The following is a 21,670-nucleotide window of genomic DNA, read 5'->3' as shown; positions in this document are numbered from 1 at the left end:
TTTTCAGACTGTACCTTTCATAAGGGAGTTTTATGACCTGTTTCAGGGAAGAAGGGCAAGAGATATGAGGTCACAGTGATGCGCCCACTTCTGCCATTTTCTTAAACCCCTTCAGCTTAACATATTCAATATGCCAAGGTACCATATTTGGAATGCCGCCGCTGCTGCTACTAAGTCGCTTCAGTCGTGTCCGACTCTGTGCGACCCCATAGACGGCAGCCACCAGGCTCCCCCGCCCCTGGGATTCTCCAGGCAAGAACACTGGAGTGGGTTGCCATTTCCTTCTCCAATGCATGAAAGTGAAAAGTGAAAGTCAAGTTGCTCAGTCGTGTCCAACTCTTAGCGACCCCATGGACTGCAGCCCACCAGGCTCCTCCGTCCATGGGATTTTCCAGGCAAGAGTACTGGAGTGGGGTGCCATTGAGCACATCCTAAACACCATCACAATATTTCATCATCATTTCGCCTTTGAGGGTGGACCAGGGGGTACTGTACACTGAAGCCAAACTTCATATACCTTCTTAGAATTATGACTAGGGGAAGGAGAAGAGAAAATGATTAAGAGTTCTCTAAGCAGTTCTGTGCTTCTACTAAGGGACCATCAGAGCTGTTGTAAAGGTACTATTATTATTTTTAATCATTGTTACTGGAGTATAGTTGATTTACAATGTTGTGTTAGTTTCTGTTGTACACCAAAGTGAATCAGTTATACATATACATATGTCTCCTCTTTTTTAGATTCTTTTCCCATGTAGGTTATTACAGAGAATTGAGTAGAATTCCCTGTGCTATATAGTAGGTCCTTAATATGTCATTACAGAGTGTTGAGTGGAATTCCCTGCTATACATAGGTTCTTATTAGTTTGCTATTATATATATATAGTTATACTAATATATATATTAGTGTGTATATATCAATCCCAATTTCCCAATTTATCCCTTCCCTTCATACCCACATGTAAGCAGTCTGGTGGCTCACAAGTCATACATGACACACCAAAGAGTCAAATATCTTTCTGTGGAAATCTGAGCGGAGGCTCTGAGTCAATAACCTTGAAAAGAAAACTGGGAAAAGGGATGCAAAAATCTAAAAGAGGGAGCAGTTGTAAAACCACAGACATAGTGTGAATTTTGGCAGACATGAGACATTGTGCTGGCATTCTAGGATATAATTAACTCAGAGGAAATGCTGAAAATGATGAATTGAACTAGTCTTTCCTTAAAGGAGGACAGAAAGTTCTAGGGAATATCATGATTAGCACTCATGTGTCCTCCTTCCTCTTCCGAGTCTATCATATACCTCCCCCGTAAAAGGTATTTATAAACAAAGCTTAGGAGTATTTCAGTCCTTCTCTCACTCTGCTGTACAAAAGGTGTGTTTTTATGTTTCTGCTTCCCAAACCAAATTGTAAGGGTGGGAGTTTATCTCTTTTTTGTTTGTGTCTTAATGCCTAGCAATGTATTTTATGCATAGCTTGCACTCCATAAAAGCTGGTTAGATTATTAGAATAATTATGTTTAGGTTCAGATTGCCCAAGATATCCTTGCTCAATAAGCATTTATTTAGCATTCATGTTATGCCAGGTACAGAGGCAGTAAATTCACAATTCAGAGGTAGAGAAATTCACATTAAAAAAAAACAATAAACCAATATGATAAGGCAGGCACAAGTAAAGGTGTTCAGTATTGGGAAAAGGAATTAGAAAAAGAAAGATTATCTTTAAATATCAGTGGTTAAATAGACTAAAAAGGTAGAATCACTCCTTTTTTTTCAGTTACTGAGGACTCTACAAATTCCATTTTAACATGACTTCAGGAGGCAGGACACTTACTGGACAGTTTCCCCTTTGGTGAGACCATTGATTCAATTCAGAAACAAACAACTATAGAGGTTTCTATATATCTGCCATTTTGATTCATTGGTACCACCTTGGTATGCAATGAATTCTGCTTGTAAGGTCCCTTGGTTCTTTGTATACTCCAGGAAACACAGTTTAACAAGAAATAATTTCTGGTTTGATCAGTTTATAAGGTTTTTTTTACTCCATTTTTATTAATACAACTATCTTTGGACAAAGTCCACAGAGTGGTAAACTATGTGCCCAGCTGTATTCATGTTTGAGGAACTCTTTAAAAATATAAGGTCAGGTCAGTTCAGTTGCTCAGTCATATCTTACTCTTTGTGACCCCATGGACTGCAACATGCCAGGCTTCCCTGTCCATCACCAATTCCCGGAGCTTGCTCAAACTCATGTCCATCGAGTCGGTGACGCGATCCACCCATCTCATCCTCTGTCATCCCCTTCTCCTCCTGCCTTCATTCTTTTCCAGTATCATAGTCTTTTCCAATGAGTCAGCTCTTCAGGTACCCAAAGCATTGGAGTTTCAGCTTTAACATCAGTCCTTCCAATTAATGTTCAGGACTGATTTCCTTTAGGATGGACTGGTTGGATCTCCTTGCAGTCCAAGGGACTCTTAAGAGTCTTCTCCAACACCACAGTTCAAAAGCATCAATTCTTCAGTGCTCAGCTTTCTTTATGGTTCAACTCTTACATCCAAACATGACTACTGGGAAAACAATAGCTTTGACTAGATGGACCTCTGTTGGCAAAGTAGTGCCTTTGTTTTTTAATATGCTGTCTAGGTTGGTCATAACTTTTCTTCTAAGGAGCAAGCGTCTTTTAATTTCACGGCTGCAGTTATCATCTGCAGTTATTTTGGAGCCCCCCAAAATAAAGTCTGTCACTCTTCCCGTTGTTTTCCCATCTATTTGCCATGAAGTGATAGGACTGGATGCCATGATCTTTGTTTTTTGAATGTTGAGTTTTAAGCCAACTTTTTCACTCTCCTCTTTCACTTTCATCAAGAGGCTCTTTAGTTCCTCTTCACTTTCTGCCACAAGGGTGTCATCTGTGTATCTGAGGTTACTGATATTTCTCCCAGCAATCTTGATCCCAGCTTGTGCTCATCCAGCTGGGCATTTTGCATGATATACTCTGCATATAAGCTAAATAATCAGTGTGACAATATACACATCCTTGAGGTACTCCTTTCCTAATTAGGAACCAGTCTGTTGTTCCATGTCCAGTTCTAAATGTTGCTTCTTGACCTGCATACAGATTTCTCAGGAGGCAGGTAAGGTAGGCTGGTATTCCCATCTCTTTAACAATTCCCCACAGTTTATTGTATCTATACAGTCAAAGACTTTGGCATAGTAAATAAAGCAGAAGTAGATGTTTTCCTGGAACTCTTGCTTTTTTGATGATCCAATGGATGTTGGCAATTTGATCTCTGGTTCCTCTGCCTTTTCTAAATCCAGCTTGAACATCTGGAAGTTCTTGGTTGACATACTGTTGAAGCCTCGCTTGAAGAATTTTGAGCATTACTTTACTAGTGTGTGAGATGAATGCAATAGTGCAGGAGTTTGAACATTCTTTGTCATTGCCTTTTTTAGGGACTGGAATGAAACCTGACCTTTTCCAGCCTTGTGGCCACTGCTGAGTTTTCCAAACTTACTGGCATACTGAGTGCAGCACTTTCACAGCATCATCTTTTAGGATTTGAAATAGCTCAGCTGGAATTCCATCACCTCCACTAGCTTTGTTCATAGTGATGCTTCCTAAGGCCCACTTGACTTCACATTCCAGGATGTCTGGCTCTAGGTGAGTGATCACATCATCGTGGTTATCTGGATCATGAAGATCTTTTTTGTATAGTTCTTCTGTGTATTCTTGCCACCTCTTCTTAATATCTTCTGCTTTTGTTAGGTTCATACTGTTTCTGTCATTTGTTGTGCCCATCTTTGCATGAAAAGTTCCCTTGGTGTCTCTAATTTTCTTGAAGAGATCTCTAATCTTTCTCATTCTATTGTCTTCCTCTATTTCTTTGCACTGATCACTGAAGAAGGTTTTCTTATCTCTCCTTGCTATTCTTTGGAGCTTTGCATTCAAATGGGTATATCTTTCCTTTTCTCCTTTGCCTTTCACTTCCCTTCTTTTCTCAGCTATTTGTAAGATCTCCTCAGAGAACCATTTTGCCTTTTTGCATTTCTTTTTCTTGGGGATGGTCTTAATCACTGCATCCTGTACAATGTCACGAATCTCCGTCCATAGTTCTTCAGGCACTCTGTCTATCAGATCTAATCCCTTGAATCTATTTGTCACTTCCTGTGTATAATCTTAAGGGATCTGATTCAGGTCATAGCTGAGTGGTATAGTGGTTTTCCCTACTTTTTCAATTTAAGCCTGAATTTTGCAATGAGTTCATGATCTGAGCCACAGTCAGCTCCCAGTCTTGTTTTTTTCTGACTGTATAGAGCTTCTCCATCTTTGGCTGCAAAGAATATAATCAATCTTATTTCAGTATTGACTATCTGGTGATGTCCATGTGGTGTAGAGTTTTCTCTTGTATTGTTGGAAGAGGGTGTTTGCTATGACCAGTGTGTTCTCTTGGCAAAACTCTGTTAGCCTTTGCCCCTCTTCACTTTGTACTCCAAGGCCAACCTTGCCTGTTACTCCACGTATCCCGTGACTTCCTACTTTTGCATTCCAATCCCCTATGATGAAAAGGACATCTTTAATGAATATGAATGACTGTCCACATTCATGTTTTTTCCAATCAGGAAGGGGTGAACAGTTTGAAGTCTGAAAGGTAGACTTTATGATAATTCCTTAGTAAATGGGAAAACATAGTATTTAAAGTCAAACACTTTGAAAATTAAATAACCTTTTTGAGAAATGTAATTACATTATATAACTTTACATACACAATTTAGGTGAACTCAAATATTGAAACTAATACCATACTCATTATATAGGTTAAACATAATGTGAAAATTTCACTGTGACTAAAGAAGTCATTGCTTTCCCAAACAACCTGAATTATTCAATGTCTTGGTCAATCACATGCTTTTAAATCTTATTGTCTATACCACAAATGTTTCATTTTTCCTTTTGAGAGCTTCAAATTAATTTTGTTGATGCTATCTTACTTCAGTTTCTCATAAACTTCCAAGATCTTTTTAAATATTCACACTCTTTTAAAAGATTTACTTATTAAATATTTATATACTTTTATCACAAAAAAGTCAAATTTTGCACTTTGAATATATTTTTAAAGTTGGGTTTTTCCCTTTGTTCTCCAACTTAAGCCTTTTTTAATTTCACAAAATTATACTAGGAGCCTGCCTCTGGAGTCTTAAAATAGTAAATTTTTTCCTTGGCCATAAGAATCAGTATTATCAGAATTACTACACCACCCAAAGCAATCTACAGATTCAATGCAATACCTATCAAATTACCAATGGCATTTTTCACAGAATTAGAACAAAAAATTTTACAATTCGTGTGGGAACACAAAAGACCCTGAATAGAAAAAACAATCTTGAGAAAGAAAACTAGAGCTGGAGGTATCAGGGTCCCTGATTTCAGACTGAACTACAAAGCTACAGTCATCAAAACAGCTTGGTACTGGAACAAAAACAGAAATACAGAACAGTGGAACACCATAGAAAGTCTAGAGATAAACCCACACATCTACAGTCACCTAATCTATGACAAAGGATGTAAGAATATACAATGGAAAAAAGACAGTTTTTCAATAAGTGATGCTGGGAAAACTGGACAGCCACACATAAGAAAATGAAATTAGAAACTCTCTAATACCATACACAAAAATAAACTCAAATTGGATTAAAGACATAAATCTAAGACAGCATACTATACTATAAAACTCTCAGAGGAAACCAAAGACACATCACTCTTTGACATAAATAGCAGCAAATTCTTTTTTATCTACCTCCTAGAGTAACGAAAATAAAAACAAAAAAAATTAAATTTAAAAGCTTTTGCATAGCAAAGGAAACTATAAATAAAACAAAAAGACAATACACAGGATGGGAGAAAATATTTGCAAATAAAGTATCTGATAAGTAATTAATCTTCAAAATATAGAACAGCTCATGCAGCTCAATATCAAAAAAAGAACCCAATCAAATATAGATGGAAAACCTCAATAGACATTTCTCCAAAGACACACAGATGGCCAAAAAGCACATGAAAAGATGCTCAACATCACTAATTATTAGAGCTAGACAAATCAAAACTACAATGAGCCATCACCTCACATCCATCAGAATGGCCATCAGAAAGAAAAAACAGATATCATATATTAATACATAATGTGGAATCTAGAAAAATGGTATAGATGATCTAATTTGCAGAACAGAAATAAAGACACAAAAGTAGCAAGCAAATGTATGTACAACAAGGGGGGAAGAGGGGGTAGGATGAATTGGGACATTGGGATTAACATGACATATACAGACTGTTGATACTATTTATAAAATGGACAACTAATAAGAACCTACTGTATAGCTCAGGGAATTCTACTCAGTGCTCTGTGGTGAACAAATTGAGAAAGAAATCCTAAAAAGAGGGGATATATGTATATATATAGCTGATTCACTTTGCTAAACAGTAGAAACACAACATTGTAAAGCAACTATACTCCAATAAAAATTAATTTAAAAAAATTTGTGGGGGGAGGATGCAGAACTCCCCCATGAACACATCAAAAATGCACCTACATGTGGAACAATTTGCACTGAAAACTAACAGGAAACTGGAAGAAAAACATCTGTGTAATCAAGAAAGATACACACAGGATAGGGTATGAGGGGAAGAGAAGCCATTAAGTGGAGGACCTATGCTCCTGGGAGGGTATCAGTCAGTATCAGTTCAGTCACTCAGTCATGTCTGACTCTTTGCGACCCCATGGACTGTAGCATGCCAGGCCTCCCTGTCCATCACAAACTCCAAGAGTCTAATCAAACTCATGTCCATCGAGTCAGTGATGCCATCCAGCCATCTCATCCTCTGTCGTCCCCTTCTCCTCCTGCCCCCAAACCCTCCCAGCATCAGTTGACTGATGTTCATTTTCCAATGAGTCAACTCTTCGCATGAGGTGGCCAAAGTATTGGAGTTTCAGCTTCAGCATCAGTCCTTCCAATGAACACCCAGGACTGATTTCCTTTAGGATGGACTGGTTGGATCTTCTTGCAGTCCAAGGGACTCTCAAGAGTCTTCTCCAACACCACAGTTCAAAAGCATCAATTCTTCGGCCCTCAGCTTTCTTCACAGTCCAACTCTCACATCCATACACGACCACTGGAAAAACCATAACCTTGACTAGACGGACCTTTGTTGGCAAAGTAACGTCTCTGCTTTTTAATATGCTGTCTAGGTTGGTCACAACTTTCCTTCCAAGGAGTAAGCGTCATGGCTGCAATCACCATCTGCTGTGATTTTGGAGCCCCCAAAGATAAAGTCAGCCACTATTTCCCCATCTATTTCCCTCCCTGTTATTTACCTGGGGCCAAACTATGGTGGAGGTAATGAAGGTAATGGTGACCTCCTTCAAGAGATCCCACGCATGTACTGCTACACTCAGTGCCACCAGCCTTGCAGCAGGCCACCACCAACCCATGCCTCCACAGGAGACTCCTGGACACTCACAGACAAGTCTGGGTCAGTCTCTTGTGGGAGGGTACTCAGCAGAAAAGGAAGATTACACAGGTGGACATCCTCCCTGGGGAATGAGTGGTTCAAGCCACATATTGGGTGCCCCAGTCCTGGGGTCCAACCAAGGGACAGTGAGACACCTTGGTGCACTGGAGGACAGTGGGACTAACTAGAGGGCTGTGGGAAGCCCAGACTTTGTTTGTATCATACAAATGCTAGCTTCCTCCCAAAGCAAGGTAGAATGGGCAGAATGAGAATGCACAGGTGGCTGACTGGTTTCCTGTAACTGTCCTGGTGTGTGCCCCAGCCTGGAGCAAGTGAATGTTCTAGTCCCACTTAACTCACATTGCAGCTCACACTGGAGTGAAAGCTGCCACGACCCAGGAAAGACCTCAGCTGTGAGCCACTGAGGTGGTTCAAGTCCAAAGTGGCACATGAGCCACTACTTGGCAAAATATAGGCAGCACATCAGAGGTAGCCCAGATCTCTGATGACAGCCAGATTGCCACAGCCTATGCCCACCCTCACTGAGTGCCCATGCCATCCCGCCTTATTCCAGGGCTACTCTCCTCTGGGGTGAGGATGCCAGTGCTGGGAGGGAGATCTCACAGCTGAAGGGAATTGAATCAGCTCAGACCCAAGCCTGAGGACTTTTGTTCCAACAGCTTGAGACTTGCCCCCACCCCTTATATGGTGAGGATGGCCAATGATCACAGGAGAAGCCCCAGCTCACACCTGGCTTCAGCACTATCCCCTCCATCTGAAGCCCCAATTCCTATCAAGGTGATAGCTACCAACATACCATGAGACTTTTGTTCATGTCACCACACACTTGTTCATGTCAAATCCAGTTCTTTCCCCAAGTCACTTGGTACACAAAGACTGTATAGGGAGCTCACACATAAGGATAGCCCTTTATAACCACCACAGATAACTGCTTCACCTCATATCATAGAGACAGAACAAATTGAGTAAAATGAGAAGGCAGAGAAATGTCTCAATTGAAAGAGAAAATTCCTCAAATAACTAAACTGCTGCATGCGTGGCAAGTCACTTCTCTTGGGTCCAACTCTTTGTGACCCTATGGACTGTAGCCTGCCAGTAGCTACCTTGTCCATGGGATTCTCCAGGAAAGAACATTTGAGTGGGTTGCCGTGCTCTCCTCCAAGGGATCTTCCCAGCCCAGGGAGTGAACCTGTCTTTTACGTCTCCTGCACTGGCGAAGCCCAAAATAACAACTAATGAAATGGCAATAAATTTACTAGATAAAGAATTCACAGTATTAGTAATAAGAATGCTAACTAAATGAGGAAAAGTAATAGATGATTCAGAGTTATAGCAAGAAACTAGAAAACATAGAAACTTCGGGAATAACATCAAGTGTACCAACATTTGCATTACAGGGGTTACAGAAGAAAAAAGTGACCATGGGGTCAAAAATGTATTTAATGGAGTGATGGCTGAAAACTTCCCCAAACCTGAAGGAAACAGATATTCAGACAGGAAACACAGAGGGTCCCAAACAAGACGAACTCAAACAGACCCATGACAAGACATAGCAAAATTAAAATGGAAAAAATCAAAGATAAACAGAGGATTCTAAAGGCAGCAAGAAAAACTAAAGAGCCATATACAAAGACATCCCCTTAAGGCTACCAGCTGATTGTTCTGCAGAAACATTGTAGGTCAGAAGGGAGTGACATAATATATTTAAGTGCTGAAGGGAAAGACCTGTGAACTAGAATACTTTACACAGCAAGATTAACATTGAGAATTGAAGGATAGATAAAATAAATTTCTCAAACAAAAACTATGAGTGCATCAAGACTAAATAAGTCCTAAAAGCTATATCAAAAAGTATCTATAGGAAAGGAAAAATTCCACTAGTAAAGGCAAATATACAGTGAAGTCTGAGTATCCACCACTTAAATAAGCTAGTATGAAGATTAAAAGAAAAAAATGTAAATAAGTACAATTACAATAAATAGTGAAGAGAAAGACATGAAGGTGTAAAATATGACATCAAAAACAAAATGTTGGAGAAGGGAATAAAAAATGTAGATCTTTTAGAATGTGTTTGAACTTAAAGGACTACCTATATAAGACAAATATATATAGTTATAGGTCAACATATATGAAGCCCATTGCAACCACAAATCAAAAACCTACAACAGATACACAGAACATAGATAGGAACACAAGGGTACCACTAAAGAAAACCATCAAACTACAAGGGAAAAAAACTAAAAGAAGAGGAATTAACAGGCAAGAACTATAAAAACAACTGGAAAACAAGTAATAAATTGGAAATAAGTACAAACCTATCAATAATTATGTTAAATGTCAGTGGCCTAAATACTCCAATGAAAAGACACAGAGTGGGTGATTGGATAATAAAACAAGACCTATCTATAGGCTACTTACAAGAAACTCACTTCTGAATTAAAGACACACCCAGATGGAAAGTGAGGGATGGAAAAATGATGGTAAACACAATTGGAAACAAGAAAGTCGGGGTATCATGCTACCCATGTTTGACAAAATAGACTTTAAAACAATCTAGAACTTCTTTGGTGGCCCGTGGTTAAGAATCTAGCTCTCAATTCAGGGGACATGGGATCGATTCCTGATCATACCTTGATGTTCAAACTAGCATGAAATGTGAAAAAAAGTTTGGGAATTTTCCTGTTAAGAGATGGATATTTAGGGACACAGAAGCTGAATATCTGGGCTTCCCTGATAACTCAGCTAGTAAAGAATCCGCCTGCAATGCAGGAGACCTGGGTTTGATCCCTGGATTGGGAAGATCCCCTGAAGGAGGGCATGTCAATCCACTCCAGTAGTCTTGCCTGGAGAATCCCCATGGACAGAGGTGCCTGGCGGGCTACAGTTCATGGAATTGCAAAGAATCAGACATGACTGAACGACTAAGCACAGCACAGCATCCTTATTAAACAAGTTTTTGTAGAGGACATAACTCTCCCAAACTCATTCTAGGAGACCACCGCTTCTTTGATACCAAAAATCAGACAAGGTGATACAGCAAAAAAAGAAAATTATAGGCCAATAACTCTGATGAATACAGGTGCAAAAATTCTCAACAAAGTATTAGCAAACTGAATCCAAAAGTACAAAAAGGATCTTACACCATGATCAAGTGGGATTTATTCCAGGGATGAAAGGATGAATCAACATTTTGCAAATTAATCAATTTGATATATCAGATTAACAAAAGAAAGGATAAAAAAAATCACACAATCATCTCAATACAGGCAGAGAAAGCATCTGACAAAATTCAACACCCATTCATGATAAAAATTCTCATCGAAGTTGGTGCAGAGAGAATATATCTCAATATAACACACTGCAATTATGACAACCCACAGCTAATATCATACTCAATGGTGAAAAGTCTAAAGCCTTTCATCTAAAAGGACAAGGATGCCCACTCTTGACACTTCTATTTAACATAGTATTGGAAGTCCCTAGACATAGCATTCACACAAACAAACAAAAATACTAAAAGACATCTAAATTGGAAGGGAGGAAGTGAAACTGTCACTATTTGCAGATGACATGACAATATTTATAAAAAATCCTAAAGTCTCTAATAAAATCTATTAGAATTCATAAATGAATTCAGCAATAGCTGCAAGATATACAATTAATATATGAAATCTGTTGTTCTATAATAAATAATGAACTATCAGAAAGATAAATTAAGGAAGCAATCCCATTAAAACTTTATCAAAAAGAATAAAATACCTAGGAATAAACATAACCAAGGAGGTCAGTGACCTATACTCTGAAATTTTTAAAACACTGATGAAGGAATTTCAAAATGATACAAAGAAATGGAAAGCTATCTCATGTTCCTGGATAGGAAGAACTAATATTGTTAAAATGGTCATACTACCCAAAGCACTCTCCATTAGTTAATGCAATCCCTTTCAAAATACCCAAGACATTCTTCACAGAATGAGACAAATAATCCTAAAGTTTATACAGAACCAGAGAAGACCCAAAACAGTCAATGTATACTTGAGGAAAAAGAACAAAGCTGGAGGTATCATGCTTCCTGACTTCAGAGTATACTTCAAACCCATATGCTATGGTCAATTAACGTACAACAAATGAGGCAAGAATACACTATGGAGAAAACACCATCTCTTTAATAAGTGGTGCTGGGACAACTCAACAACTACTTGTAAAACAATGAGGTTAGAAAATATCCTCACATCATATACAAAAATAAACTCAAAATGGATTAAAGACCAAAATGTAAGACTGGAAACCATAAAAGTCCTAGAAGAGAACATAGAACACTCTTGGACATAAATGGTAGCAAAATGTTTTAGATCTGTCTCTTAAGGCAAAAGAAATAAAAGCAAATATAAACAATTGAAATTTAATTAAACTTAAAAGTCTTTGGCACAGCAAAGGAAATGGTCAACAAAATGAAATGACAACCTACTAAGTGGAGAAAATATTTGTAAATGATATGACTGATAATGGTTAATATCCAGAATATATAAACAGCTCATACAAATCAATATCAAAAATAAGCAACTCAAAAACTGGGCAGAAGATCTGAAAAGACATTTTCCCAAAGAAGATATGTATTCAACAGGCACATGAAAAATGTTCAACATTGCTAATCGGAGAAATGCAAATCAAAACAATAATGAAACCTCACACCTGTCAGAATGACTATCATCAAAAAGTCTCCAAATAAGAAATTGGCAAAGATATTGATAAGAAGGAAAGGAACCGTAGTGCATTGTTGTTGGGATGGTAAACTGGTGCAACCACTATGGAAAATTGGATGGAGCTTCACCAAAAAACTACCATGTGATCCAGCAATTCCACTACTAGGTATGCTTAGTTGCTTCAGTCATGTCCAACTCTCTGCGACCCCCATGGACCGTGGCCTGCCAGGCTTTTCTGTCCGTGGGATTCTCCAGGCAAGAATACTGGAGTAGGTTGCCATTTCCTTCTCCAACTACTAGGTATATATCCAAAGAATTCAAAAATACTAATTTGAAAAGATACATGTACCCCAATGTTCATAGCAGCATTATTTACAACAGCCAAGAAATGGAAGCAACCTAAGTGTCCATTAACAGAAAAAATGGATAAAGAAGGTGATGTATATATGCACACAACGGAATATTAGTCACAAAAAGAATGAAAGTTTGTCATTTGCAGCCATGTGGATTTACTTGGAGGGCCTTTGTCTAAATGAAATAAGTGAGACACAAAAAGATAAATACTGTATGATATCACTTCTTTGGGGAATCTAAAAAATAAAAACAAAAAAATGTATATAATAAAACAGAACCAGACTCACAGGTATAGAGAACAAATAAGTGGTTGCCAGTGGGGAGAAGGACAGAGGGAGGGTGAGATAAGAGTATGGTGTTAAGAGAAAAACTACTATGTATAAAATTGATAAGCAACAAAAATATATTATACAGCACAAGGAAATATAGCCATTATTTTATAATCACCTTCAATGAAAATCCATAAAACATTAAATCACTATGTTGTAAAAACCTGAAACTAATATAAATTGTAATGCAACTGTACTTCACTAATAAAAAATAAATTTTCTTGGCTAATCAATAAAAATTATTCATTTTATGAAATCTTGATTCAAAGAAGCAAGTTAGTTATTTTTATGAATGAACCCATGTGGATGATACACATGACTTTAATTCAGTATCAGGAAGCAAAGGAAAACCCAGCAAGCAGTTGTTTAATAACAGGAAACAAAAATCTTGCATAAAGAAATAAAACAAGGATTTTTAGCCTTATTTGTTGCTTTGTTTAGTTTGTTTTTCTGAAAAATACCTTACATATTTTACTCATTCTCATTAAAAAATCACCTTTTTATAATTTTGTCAAAGTCATATATATGTATGTTTGAAAATCAAATAGTATACAGAAAGGTATATAATATAATCAATAATTTTCTGTAATCATCCAACCTTTGTATTATTACCCACCCTGCCACCCCAAGGAATAAAAAATTGAATAGTTTCTGCTTTCAACTCTTTTTTTAAATTTTTAATTGAAGGATAATTGCTTTACAGAATTTTGGTGTTCTATTTCTAAACACTATTGTTATATGATAACTTTCTACTTACTAATTTTACAATTTATCTATGCTTTTGTCAGTTGATAATGAGCAATTGGCTTATTAACAACATGTTGATGTTGTTATTAACAACATTTTATAATCTCTGCTTCTGCCAAGTCAGTTTTATATCAGTAATCTCAATTTTTCCACATACCTTTTCCTTCCTGTCAAACATTTTAAATCTCCATTTCTTGTTCCATTTTTTTTTCATTTATTTATATTAGTTGGAGGCTAATTATTTTACAATATTGTAGTGGTTTTTGTCATACATTGATATGAATCAGCCATGGATTTACATGTATTCCCCATTCTGAACCCCCCTCCCACCTTCCTCCATTACTCTAAGTGCATTTTTGGATCACTTATTGTGTTAATCAGGGTTCTCCAGAGAAATGGAACTAACAGTATGTGTGTGTGTATGTGTGTGTGTGTGAATGGGTGTACACAATACACAAATTATAACATTATATATATATATATATATATTTAAGGAGATTTATTATCAGGAATCAGCTTGTGCCATTATGGGTCTGGCAAATTGCAAGGTCTGTAGCATGAGTTGGCAAGTTGGAGACCTGGAAGAGCCAACGAGTATAGGTTCCATTCTGAAGTCCCGTAGGTTTGAGACCCAGGAGGAGTTCATGTTTCAGTTAGTGTCCAAGTTTACAGGCTGTCAAGCAGGAAGAATTCTTTCTTACTTGGGGGATGGTCAGCCTTTTTGTTCTTTCAAAACTTCACAGGATTGGAGGAGGTGCACCCACATTGTGGAGGGCAATCCACTCTACTCAGTCCACTGATTTAAATATTAATCTCATCCTGAATCAGCCTCATAGACATACCCAGAATAATGTTTCACAGAATTTCTGGGCACCACGAGACCTACTTAAGTTGACACTAAAATTTACCATTATAGCAGGCACCACGTAGAGAAGGCTGTCATGCGGCCCTGGAGAGAGGCCCATCTGGAGAGGGACTGAGGCTGCCAGCCCTCACTCACACCACCTTGCCAGTCATGTGAGCAAGCTATCTTTGAATTTGATCCTCCCGTTCCAGTCAAGTTATCCAATGACCGCACCCTGGGCAACATTTTGACAGCAACTTTGTAAGAAACAGCAAGACAGGACCTTTCACCTGGCTACTTCCAAATTCCTGAGCTATAGAAACTGTGAGAGATAATGTTTCTTATTGTTGTAACCACTGATTTGGAGGAATAACTTCTTATGCATCCATAGACACATAATAAACACACAGTATTTGGGTTAACTATTGTTTACCACCAGATCTAGCAATATTCTAGAGTAATATTTCCTTCTCTAACTGCTCTGATGTTATGCCCCTATGATGCTTAGGGAGGGAAGTTTTCAATGTCAAATTCAAATCGGTCTTCTTTTAAAGTCGAAAAACACTGTTTACCCTACTTCCAGTATTTTCCAAATATGTAATCCTAATGTCTATTCTATCTATTCCACTCTCTCCACCACCCACGGACCTCTACTTTTCTGTTCTAGAAGAAACTGATTCTTCACTTGCATGCTAGTTGGCTGTCATACCAAGCCTCCCTGCACAGACCTCCTGGGGTATGTTCACAGTTTCCAGGTAAGTAAGGGTTGGGAAGGTGTTGTCAATATCTGGATGCCATCATTTTTTAAAATCAGAATCAGAACGAGGCAGCTGTGGTGAGAAAAAATGGCTCCAATTGATCTGTTACCAGCATTAATTCTGACTCTTGTCTATTTCAAATCCTAAAAGATGATGCTGTGAAAGCGCTGCACTCAATATGCCAGCAAATTTGGAAAACTCAGCAATGGCCACAGGACTGGAAAAGGTCAGTTTTCATTCCAATCCCAAAGAAAGGCAATGCCAAAGAATGCTCAAACTACCACACAATTGCACTCATCTCACACGCTAGTAAACTAATGCTCAAAATTCTCCAAGTCAGGCTTCAACAGTACGTGAAGCGTGAACTTCCAGATTTCAAGCTGGATTTAGAAAAGGCAGAGGAACCAGAGATCAAATTGCCAACACATGTTGATCATCGAAAAAGCAAGAGAGTTCCAGAAAAACACCTGCTTCTGCTTTATTAACTATGGCAAAGCCTTTGACTGTGTGGACCACAACAAACTCTGGAAAATTCTTCAAGAGACGGGAATACCAGAACACCTGATCTAGTTCTTGAGAAATCTGTAGCAGGTCAGGAAGCAATGGTTAGAACTGGACATGGAACAACAGACTGGTTCCAAATCGAGAAAGGAGTATGTCAAGGCTGTATATTGTCACCCTGCTTACTTAACTTATATGCAGAGCACATCATGCAAAATGCCAGACTGGATGAAGCACAAGCTGGAATAAACATTGCCAGGAGAAATATGATATTTCAGATAACCTCAGATATGCAGATGACACCACCCTTATGGCAGAAAGCAAAGAGCAACTAAAGAGTCTCGTGATGAAAGTGAAAGAGGAGAGTGAAAAAGCTGGCTCTGCTCTAACTCTGAGAGTTAATTTGATTCCTCTTCCTAATTTTGTGGACAATTAGAATCCTAAAATTCTGGACCTTGCTGACAAATGTGTTCAGTGCATTTCAGTCGCTCAGTGGTATCCAACTCTTTGTGACCCCATGGACTATAGCACGCACCCAGGCCTCCCTGTCCATCACCAACTCCCAGAGCTTACTCAAACTCATGTCATCGGGTCGGTGATGCCATCCAATCATCTCATCCTCTGTCATCCCCTTCTCCTCCCACCTTCAATCTTTCCCAGCATCAGGGTCTTTTCCAATGAGTCAGCTCTTCGCATCAGGTGGCCAAAATAATGGAGTTTCAGCTCCAGCATCAGTCCTTCTAATGAATACTCAGGACTGATTTCTTTTAGGATGGACTGGTTGGATTTCCTTGCAGTCCAAGGGACTCTCAAGCGTCTTCTCCAACACCATGGTACAAAAGCATCAATTCTTTCTTTATAGTCCAACTCTCACATCCATACATGACTACTGGAAAAACCATAGCTTTGACTAGACTGACCATTGTTGGCAAAGTAATGTCTCTGCTTTTTAATATGCTGTCTAGGTTGGTCATAACTTTTCTTCCAAGGAGCAAGTGTCTTTTAATTTCATGGCTGCAGTCACCATTTGCAGTGATTTTGGAGCCCAAGAAAATAAAGTCTCTCACTGTTTCCATTGTTTCCCCATCTATTTGCCATGGAGTGATGGGACCAGATGCCAAGATCTTAAGTTTTCTGAATGTTGACTTTTAAACCAACTTTTTCACTTTCCTCTCTCACTTTCATCAAGAGGCTCTTTAGTTGTTCTTCACTTTCTGCCATAAGGGTGGTGTCATCTGCATATCTGAGATTAACTGCTGATTATTCTGCATTTATCTGCCTGAGTGGCAGTCTCTACAATCAACCTGTTTCTGTTTGTTCCTCTAGTATCTGACAGAATTGTTCTCTGACTACTGGATTGAGCTGTTCACATTAAATAACACATTTATTATAGAAATTTTGAAACATAAACTAAGAATAATATAATTAACCTCATGTATCTATCAACCAACTTCAACATTTCAATATTTTACCAATCTTTCTCATTGCTTCATTTACCCTCCTCTTTATTAATTTTTCTGGACCCTCAAGGGAAACCTCAGACATATCACTTCACCCATAAATACTTTAGTATGCATTTATGATTGATACACAAATAAATATATGTGTGTATGTACTATTATTAAGCATTATTGCATCTACTACCCTCAGCAGTAAGTCCTTAATACTTATTTCATACTGGACTTTTTTTTTAATTTCTTTGACTGTTTCAAAGATGTCTTTTTATAGTTGGTTTGAATCAGGATCCAAACAAAGGCCACATAATATATTTAAGTGTTGAATCTTTATCTAGTCTCTTTTCTTCTGTAACAATTCCCTACCCCCTACTCTGACTTTATGCTTTTGTGTCTGAGAAAGAAGGACAAATTCCTAAGTATGGTACTGCCAAGCATTTACTTATCTTTTTGGAACTTTCTGGAATCAGCCTCTTTCTTGCCAAGCCATCTAGTAGCTAAAAAGCTAAAAAACACTTCTTGTTTAGTTGGATTCTACGCATTGTCTTTCTGTAGTTAGCCCTGTTCAACTATCAACTGTTAATATTGAGGGACAGTCTCTCCTCAACCTAGAAGTACTCATTTGCCTTCAAGTATTTTTTTTCAACCCAAATGATTTCTTATAGATACTCTCTTAGGCAAGGATAAATGTTACTTGAATATTCTGTTTATGACTCGAAGTATTTTAAGAACTTGAATAAGCTACATTGGATATAAAAAATGAAAACATTGTATCACTGAAGAAATACCAATGTTAAAAACAAAGAGTTTTTTATGAACAGAGACAGGAAGGAAAAGAAATATAATATAAAAGTATTACAAATATTTATCAGATTTGGAACTGGTCCATGAGACCTAATTTATTCTGTGAATGTTTGTTTCTCCTACCAAAACACTTTCTAGTAGACTCAAGCAGGTTACATATTAGTATTCTAAATTATGTCACTGCATATGATGCTGAGTTCTCCAGATTCTCTTCTGTCCAACACAGCCCTCAACTTTTAAGTTTGCATCCTTACTGGTACCAAGCTGTTGCTTTTCCCCCCTATTTCTGTGAAAGAAAGCATATACCTTCATTTGTTTCTTGTCACCCTTACAAGCTCTGGTGATGATATAAGAGGATATTAGCAAAGTGTTTTAAATGCTTTGAAAGATGAGATCTATGCAATTGTAACAAACTCAAGGGGAAAAAATGTTATGCCTAATTCCAAGTACAATTAATGTAATGATTGGAGAAGGAAATGGCAACCCACTCCAGTATTCTTGCCTGGAGAATCCCGGGGAAGGCAGAGCCTGGTTGGCTGCTGTCTATGGGGTCGCACAGAGTCAGACACAAATGAAGCGCCTTGGCAGCAGTAGCAGCGATGTAATGATTAAGCAAAATTGTATAATGTCTACATTCTATGAAATGTAAGAATCTCTAGTCAGTGATATTACAGTGAATTTCAAGAGCACCTAGAGGGCAGTGTCCTAATTTCTGTGTGTCTAGAAGAATGCTGATATTTCTAGGTGTAATATCAACTACTAATCAAATTATACCATGAGCAGTGAAGATTGTATATATAAAAGAAAAGAGGACTTCTATTTTTAGATGGAAAGTTTTAAATTAGGATTCAGAAACTTTTTATATCTTTGAAATATAACTCATTTTTACTGGACAAGTTTTCAGTGTCACTTGAATTCATTACCAGGTATAGAATAGTAATAAAATTGCAACTTAAATCAGAGAAAGGCATATAAATTCAAAGGAGCCTAATTGAATTAATTGATGGATATGCTATATTTAATAAATACTAACTCAAAAAGAACTACAATGACCAAGAACAGAAAAAGAAGATCAATTTGGAATTCACATTTTTTAATAAATGATAATCTATCCTTTGAGTCCAGTTATCTTTCCAACAATATCTAGATGTGGAAATAGTAATTTTTCCTTGCAGATATTATAAAGAAAAAAATCAGTATTAAATACTAAGATAATTAAGATACTCTGAACTTTGTTTCAGATTCAGTGGGCTCAGAAGAAGGGTGATTCCATTGCTTACTACTGGAATAGAGACATTAACAGTATCCACTTTGAGAAACAGAGATATTTTTTCTCCTTTAAACTTCACAGGAAGAAAAGCAACCACATGAGTTATGCAATGCCTGGAGCATTTCCCCATTTACAAGACTCTCCCCTGTGGGAAGTGGACATCCTGGAAGTGGCATGCATGTGGGATGCCCTTACACTTCAACACCGGATTAAAAATGGAGACGAATATTCAGTCAAGTTTCTTTTCTTCTATTTTTTTACCCAGTGGAAAACTCTGTGCCTTCTAAGGTTCCTTCTAAAATCCTTTAATAAGAGTGAGTTCATCCACTCTTGCCACTATTATTCAACATATTCTTGGAAGTCCTAGGCAAGGCAAGGACTTTTTTAAAAAAAGTCCTTTCTTTTAAAAAAAGAAAGAAAGAAAGAAAAAGAAAGAAAGGATTCAAATTGGAAAAGAAGTAAAACTGTCATTGTTTGCATATGACATGATACCATACATGGAAAATCCTAAAGATGCTACCAGAGTTCATCAATGAATTTGGTAAAGCTGCAGGATACAAAATTAACACGCAGAAATCTCTTGCATTCCTATACACTGACAATGAAAGATCAGAAAGAGAAATTAAGGAAACAGTTCCATTTACTATTGCATCAAAAAGAGTAAAACACCTAGGAATTAACCTATCAAAGGAGGCGAAAGATGTATACTCAGAAAACTGTAAGATACTGATGACAGAAAAAGATGGAGAGATATACTATGTTCTTGGATTGGAACAATCAGTATCAACAAAATGACTATATTGTCCAAAGCAATCTATAGATTCAATGCAATACCTATCAAATTACCAATGGCATTTTTCACAGAATTAGAACAAAAATCTTCACAGTTTATACGAAAATATGAGAGACACTGAACAGCAAAAGCAACCTTGAGAAAGAAAAATGGAGCTGGAGGAATCAGGCTCCTTGACTTCAGACTGTACTACAAAGTTACAGTAATCAAAGAAGTATGGTACTGACAAAAAAAACTCAAAAATATAGGTAAATGGAACAGGATAGAAAGCCCAGAGATAAACCAATGCACCTATCACCTAATCTATGACAAAGGAGGCAAAATGCACAGTGGAGAAAAGACAGTTTCTTCAGAAATTGGGAAAAGTGGACAATAGCATGTAAATGAATGAAATTAGAACACTCCCTAACACTATCCACAAAAATAAACTCAAAATGGATTAAAGACCTAAATGTAAAGCCAGACACTACAAAATGCTTAGAGGAACACTCTTTGACACAAATCTCATCAAGATATTTTTCTGACCCATTTTCTAGAGTCATGAAAATAAAAATAAATGAGATCTAATTAAACTTGAAAGCTTTTGCACAGCAAAGGAAATCATAACAGATAATCCACATAATGGGAGAAAATATCTGTAAATGAAGCAATTAACAAGGAATTAATCTCTAAAATACACAAACAGCTCATTCTACTCACTATAAGAAAAGGAAACAACCCAATCAAAAAATGAGTGGCAGACCTAAATAGACATTTCTCCAAAGACGACATACAGATGGCCAAAAAGCCCAGGAAAAGATGCTCAACATCACTAATTATTAGAGAAATACAAAACAAATCTACAATGAGGTATCACCTCACATCAGTCAGAATGGCCATATTACTTATATGTGGGATCTAAAAAATAAGGTAGAAACAAATTCATTTACAAAACAAAAACAGACACATAGATGTAGAAAACAAACTTATGGTCACCAGGGGGCAAGCATGGGAGAGATAAATTGGGAGTTTGGGATTGACATATACACACTACTAGAAATAAAATAGGTAACCAATAAGGACTTACTGTATAGCACAGGGAACTCTACTCAATACTCTGTAATGGCTTATATGGGAAAATAATCCAAAAATTGAGTGGTATATGTACATGTATAACTGATTCACTTTGTTATATACCTGAAACTAATTCAACATTGTAAATCAACTACACTCTAACAAAAATTTTAAAAGTATAAAGAGGAAAAGAAAAAGAAGTCATCTACTGAAACACCCCAGCCATAATAATCATCCAGTGAATATCTGTTGAGCTGAATCAACTTGAGCAGAGAGCAAAGACTATCTCTGGAACTTTGCCAAAGTGTACAACTTATAGCTGAATCTCAAGGGAACGTCTGAGGCACAGGGACAGGAAATGAGTATAGACTATTCATATCTGAGGGAGTTAATTCCTAGGTAGGTTGATAAGAAGTCCCGGAGGAGGAGGAGGAGAAATGGACAGCCATTTTTTTCCTTACATTCCTTAATATTTTTCCTACATTCTTAGTCACATAAAAAGTTTTTTTTTCTTTAAGCCCAGAATGTTAATGA

The sequence above is a fragment of the Cervus canadensis genome, chromosome X, assembly GCF_019320065.1.
Source record: "Cervus canadensis isolate Bull #8, Minnesota chromosome X, ASM1932006v1, whole genome shotgun sequence".
Classification (NCBI taxonomy): Eukaryota; Metazoa; Chordata; class Mammalia; order Artiodactyla; family Cervidae; genus Cervus; species Cervus canadensis.
Note: the sequence above shows the minus strand (reverse complement) of the source record.